We start from the raw sequence: 7,314 nt of genomic DNA on the forward strand, positions 1-7,314 counted from the left end.
ATTAATAAATACATTAATAACTTGTTATGGGTATACACTATTAACGTGAAGGTTATAATTAAAGATAACGTACAAAGACTACAAACATCACCGCTACTTGTGGCCTAGGGTGATCCTTGGTACCATTATGGGACGCTTGTGGATCTTGAATGCCAAGACTTAGATTCTGGTCAAGAGATTCTTGGCCGCTCGGTAACAATAAATCATTCGAGTGACTTGCATGTTAGCAACGAAGTTTGGGCGAGATTGTACAACATCTTTGTTAAGAATTGTAACCCGAACATTTTTAAAACTAGAAGCTTACTATAAGTGGAAGCTTTCCATAAATAGTAAGTTTCCAAATATAGAAACTTTTGAGAAATAATAACTTTTCTCGAAAAATGGTCACTGTTAATATAGTTTACTATATTAATAAACAAACTTATGTCTATTAGACATTAACTAATTAAACATTATATCTCTAGGTTGAGATCTCCGATTATATACTCCGTTCTTACGACTTGCGTGGAATTACTTACTTGCTACTAAGGTGAACTTCATAGCCCCACTTTTTAATTATCTTTATATACTTATTTTGAACTTTTGGGGTGAGACACATGCTTGCTTTTAAACTGTTTTACGCTTAGACACAAGTACATGAAAACTTTATTTTAATTAGTTCAAACTGTGCTAACATGCTTTGATTCATGCTAAATCCCTGTCATGATATCGTTAGTTGCTGGAATTTTGGCAAGCTTAGTTATTGTGAGTAGCGCTATTGAGAGTGACGTCTCTATCCGGATGACCGCTGGTCAATGCATACATAATAATGATTCAACGACACGAACGTGATGTGTTTAGGGTAACTTATGGTTAGTTTCGATATCATATACCTCAGCACTACTACCGAACTGATTAAACTCTATAACTAAATCTTGTGGTCTAAAAACTTATTATGATTATTTAACCTATGTTGTTCACTCAACCATTTTTGGTTGACACTTTAAGCATGTTTTGTCCCAGGTGAAGATTGCTAAAGATTATTTGCTATTTGGACTTTGCTGCTTTTAGAGTCCGCATTTATACATTCATATTATTGCATTAGAACATTAAAGTTTACAATTGAAATGACTTAATACTTTCCGCTGCGTTAATACATTGGTTTTAATTAAAACATCTCATTTAGAGTCGTTCTCGTTTATACATACTTGTGTTGTGATATTGTGAAGTCATACTTCCCCAGCCTTATTTGGGGATATGACAGATTGGTATCAGAGCCAGGTTTGTTATAGAGAACAAAGATTGCATTTTATGTGTGCCTTATGTGCTAGTTAGGTCACTAGGTGCCTTAGCAATCTATAGGACTATAACCTTTCCTGCCTTAGTTTTAAGCATTTTTCTTTAATCTTTATAATGCTATTTCATCTTACTTCCTACTTTTACCTCTGATGATATTTTGTATCCTTTCCTAAGGATATCAAGCCAAAACCCTATCATCTTGCCTGATCCCGACTCTAAAGGATCGGTTAGTATGTGATTGTTATCATATCCATACATATCTTATGACCTGACTTCCCCATTGTGATTCAAAGTATTCTTGACTCACGCGAAGGGATGTCACTCATGACTCAACATTCCAACATCAACCATCTAAGTTTGATCACATATCCTGACCTTGTGAAGTGATATTGAAATGGAAATATGAATTAGTGAAATATAATGACGCCCGGCCAACGTGATTATATTACGGTAATTCATATAGAAATTCCAATATCATGACATATGGAATAGAAAGTGAATCAAAGAAAAATTTCCAAGCCATTCATTCAAAAATTTCAATGTTATTACATGAAGGGTAATCATCATCTGATTTGTAGAGATACTAAGAGCTCGTTTTTCAACCAAACTATCTATCTCATACCCATGAGTAGGTTAGCAAACTCTTCTATGCCATAAACGTTATAAAGCTTTGCATTCTTTCTTTCTTAAAACTTATCTCTTTGACGCTTAATTATCACATCCCCGCTGGAAGGAAGGATGCATGTTCTTAAGTGACCTGAAGTGACACCCCCGAAACTTCTTCGAAGCATGTCTCCTGTTATCCGTAATTACGTCCTAGTGTAGATTTTCATAAACCCATTAGGAAACCCGTTGAAGGTAAGCGACAACCACTCGCAAGGATTTCATTTGAATTTTCAAATGTCAATCTCATAAACACCACTTTCACTATTACGTTCTCTGTGCTGAGACGGTCAATATCTCACTTGTCAGCAACAGCTTCACACATGAACATTTTGAATTACAAGAACATATGTCCTAATAATAGTCAACAACCGTATTTAAATACAATAGATTTCATTACCTCGCAACATTTTTGCTTAAAAATAACCCAAAATTTTCAAAATTTCCTTCACCCGATCTTCATCGATCTGTTTCCAACTCGTAACTTCCGAAATATGAAAATTCTGTCACCAAAATTTTATACACACAATTTTACTGTGTGATCCTCTTGAAATTTTATAAAATAAATTTGTTTACTACCATTCGTGCAAATTTTATAAATCGTATATGTTTATATAATAAAGTAAATAAAATTTACCTTTACCTATTTTTGACTAGTACATATAAAATTACACTTTGACTTTTATAAATCAATTCTTTTATTCAAAAGATATTTTACGTAAAATAGTACATGTTGTACATAACTCTAGTTTTACTAAGAACTTCGTTCCTTTCTACATTGTCACCTTAAACGACTCGAACTTCTATAAAATTTTCATTACTTGTATATATAAAAATTTTCGTATTATTCTACACCACGTAGTAATCACAATTCCTCTTGCCCTTCGAAACTCACCATTGAGTTCATCATTCAAAACTCTATGTTCTCAGTAACTTTTCCCTTTTAAGGCTGACCGTTTAGAAGATTTTACTTCTGATATCTCACGGCTAAACCATAGCAAACTCGTAAAACGTCAATTCTATGATTTAATATCTTTTTGTCACAAGAAAGCATTTCTCAGATATTTTCTCACCCGGTGTAAACTATTCTTTGTAGCCAATGATTCATATTTCTTCTCATTAGCACTTAAACTCATAAGCGAATGATAGATCGACTCGCCGTCTGTGCGAGAACGTCTTTCTCATCAAGAGATCACACTTTTCGTGCGGTTTTCTATCAGAAATATAATTTAAAATCCTCCATATCCTCTATAAAGGATATACCTTAAAACGTTTATGGAATTTATTTGGTCACTCTAAACATTTATTCCTTCGTGGGTTGCAACTATATGTTATCCTAGTCAAGTTTCGATCCCTGAATTGACATGTAACTGAAATCATGATCATAAAGTTACATTCTACAACGTGCTATCAAAAACTATTTCCAAGGATAAGTTCGCATGTATTATAATACACTGAACGATATCTTTCATTAATCACTCATACCATCCTGAGGACATCTTAGTAATTATGGCTTACTTTGCATATAAGCCTGATTAGTGACTCCTCAGCTGGAATCTTGTTTCGTCTATTCACATTAGATATTTCTTGAAAACCAAAGGTATCATGCCTATGGTTATCTTCCAAAATTTGAAGTCGGTAACATATCTAATACACACAAGCCATTCATCAAACTACATGGTTGTGATCTCCAAGTACTTCTCTCTGATTGTCTGCCCTAGTATGGCGACATAAGCACTCAATGGTTTTAAATAAGCTTAGTAATGTTCATGGCACATTTCAGGTATCTGATTTACTGAAATGCTTGTAACATCACAATTCCTTTTGAGAAAACCTAGTCAGGTGACACTCATATTATTCCCTTGAACGACCTCCGCATTGATAATAAAATGCACTTCATAGAAGAACCCGTAGGAGTTATGGATCGTGACATCAAACACTTGAAACAAGGCAACATTTCCTATTGTCAAAATTCGTTGGAATTCACGTAGAGGCCCCGAGTATACCTGGGAACGTGAAGACCAAATGAGACGAAAATATCCACATCTCTTCACTACCGCTGGTGCATTCGAAGAGTCCACCTAAAACTTCGGGACGAAGTTATTGTTAACGGGGAAGTACTATAACAACCCTCACTTTTCCGCTTCTACTTTTACTATTTTTCCCTTAGGATTTTGTGCTCGTAAACTTTATTTGACAAAACGTCGACCGAATAGTAAATTTTTAGTCGACACTCTCTGTTAATTAAAGTTTATGTATTTTTGTGATATTGTAAATATTATACTTTAGGTAATTAATAAAATGTGGCATATCTCTAAACTATTAAACTTTTGGAGAAACCAATTAAAATTAAATAAAGTGTGGGTTAATTAAATAAATGTAATAATACTAAATAATAATAAATAAAAAAACTAAATATATGTATCATATGTTCAGCCGAAAAAAAAATAATAACACTATTAAAAAAAATGGCGGCTTATTTAATAATAAAAAAAACAATAAAACAAATGCAATTAAGGGATAAATGCTAAATTGAACTCCTAATCCTAATCTAAATGGATGGAACAAGTCCTAATCTAATCACAACTCACTAAAACTAATCCTAATCTAAAGTCTTTGAGCAATTTGTTTTTAATCCTAACTCTAAAAATATTCACTATAAAAAGACTAACTAGCTATCAAATTAGCATCACAAAAAAAAAAAAAAAAAAAAAAAAAAAAAAAAAAAAGATTTTTCAACTCTTCTCCCCTTCTTCTTTGTGCTCGGCTCAAAATCCACCAAGCTCAACAATTGCATCACAAAAATTAAATTAACTCACCTCTTCTTTTCTCTCCTTTTTGCTCGGCACAAACATGAACACCACCACCTCCCAATCGGCACTCTTTTGCAGCCCATCACTACCACTTTTGGCCATCCTAAACCGCCCCCATAACCACTGCAGGCCTGCTGTTTTTGGCAGCCTCCATCCGCTACTTTTGCTGCTGTACTTGCAGCCCAACCACCGCCAACTTTCAGCCTCTTTGCTGCTGTATTCGGTCAACAAAACATCACCAAACACCACCCAAAACCATCCCAAAGACAGTCCCAGTTTTGCTGCGTTTTTCCTACAGCTCACCGCCATGATTTACAGCAGTTTTGCTGCTGTTTTCGTCATCACAGACAGCCCAAAAAGGCAGCCGCTGCTGCTGCTATAAACCGCCACCAACAGCCTACTTTTCTGCAGTTTTTTTGTCACCCAAAACAGTCCACAAACACCACCCACAAGTCGCCATTGTTGCTACGTTTTTCTCTGCTGTTTCTGCTGTGTTTCTGCGTGTCAAACAGGCCCAAGACCCGCTTGTTTGGCCACTGTTACTGTTGCTGCTGTCCGCCACAAAAACACACACAAAACCGCCACTTTTGATCGATTTTTGCTTCTGTTTTCGGGCTGCTGCTGTTCGGTTCCTGTCACCATCAAAACGTCACCTTTTTCTTGCTCTAATACTCTTAACGTACCCTTAAAACCCATAACTAATCATACTTTTTATTTTGATATAATTATTATGTTGTTAGTTATTGATTATGAATATGATTAAGTATTATGATAAAAGATTATGAACTTGAAGTTGTTAATAAAATAAAAGGGATTATAAATATAAACGTAAATACTTAAACACATAAAGATTAAACACATAAAGATGAATAATTCATATGGTTGTAAAAATTAAGTCTTGAGTAATAAGATAGTTAAGGATAATGATTAATGAATAAGGTTACAAGTATAATAAAAGGTTATGAATATGAATTGGTTATGATTAAAGATTAGGGTTGATGAATATGATTTTGAATTATGATTTACGGACTTGAATATGAAAAAGATTATGATTTTATGTGTTATTGATTAATGAGTTAAATGATGATTAATAAGTTACTAGGTTATGGATATAATTAGGTCATGATGATTAAAAGTTTATGGATTAATAAATTATGTACATGAAGTATTATGATGAAGTTTAAGGTTATTAAGATATAGAATCATGATGAAACTAGTTTAATAAGTTAAAGAGTATAAATAGGTTATGATTATGATTAAAGGGTTTGATTAGTAATATATAAAAAGAAAGGTAATAAGTGTATGTATATATGTATCATCTTTATACTAATGTATGTATATATATATATATATATATATATATATATATATATATATATATATATATCATATAGTTTTGGGCACATATATGTATGAAAATAAATAAAGAATATATATATAGGACACATATAATGATAAGTTTACATAATAGTTGGTTAATTAAAGAATAATACTATTATTATTATAACTTATACACTTATCTATATAGTAACACTTAATGACACTAAGTATATTATCACCTATATAAATAATTAATAAATACATTAATAACTTGTTATGGGTATACACTATTAACGTGAAGGTTATAATTAAAGATAACGTACAAAGACTACAAACATCACCTCTACTTGTGGCCTAGGATGATCCTTGGTACCATTATGGGACGCTTGTGGATCTCGAATGCCAAGACTTAGATTCTGGTCAAGAGATTCTGGGCCGCTCGGTAACAATAGATCATTCAAGTGACTTGCATGTTAGCAACGAAGTTTGGGCGAGATTATACAACATCTTTGTTAAGAATTGTAACCCGAACATTCTTAAAACTAGAAGCTTACTATAAGTGGAAGCTTTCTATTAATAGTAGGTTTTCAAATATAGAAACTTTTGAGATATAATAACTTTTCTCGAAAAATGGTCACTGTTAATATAGTTTACTATATTAATAAATAAACTTACGTCTATTAGACATTAACTAATTAAACATTATATCTCTAGGTTGAGATCTCCGATTATATACTCCGTTCTTACGACTTGCGTGGAATTACTTACTTGCTACTAAGGTGAACTTCATAGCCCCACTTTTTAATTATCTTTATATACTTATTTTGAACTTTGGGGGTGAGACACATGCTTGTTTTTAAACTGTTTTACGCTTAGACACAAGTACATGAAAATTTTATTTTAATTAGTTCAAACTGTGCTAACATGCTTTGATTCATGCTAAATCCCTGCCATGATATCGTTAGTTGCTGGAATTTTGGTAAGCTTAGTTATTGTGAGTAGCGCTATTGAGAGTGACGTCTCTATCCGGATGACCGCTGGTCAATGGATACATAATAATGATTCAACGACACGAACGTGATGTGTTTAGGGTAACTTATGGTTAGTTTCGATATCATATACCTCAGCACTACTACCGAACTGATTAAACTCTATAACTAAATCTTGTGTTTTAAAAACTTATTATGATTATTAAACCTATGTTGTTCACTCAACCATTTTTTGTTGACACTTTAAGCAT

This window comes from Rutidosis leptorrhynchoides, chromosome 7 (assembly GCF_046630445.1).
Source record: "Rutidosis leptorrhynchoides isolate AG116_Rl617_1_P2 chromosome 7, CSIRO_AGI_Rlap_v1, whole genome shotgun sequence".
Classification (NCBI taxonomy): Eukaryota; Viridiplantae; Streptophyta; class Magnoliopsida; order Asterales; family Asteraceae; genus Rutidosis; species Rutidosis leptorrhynchoides.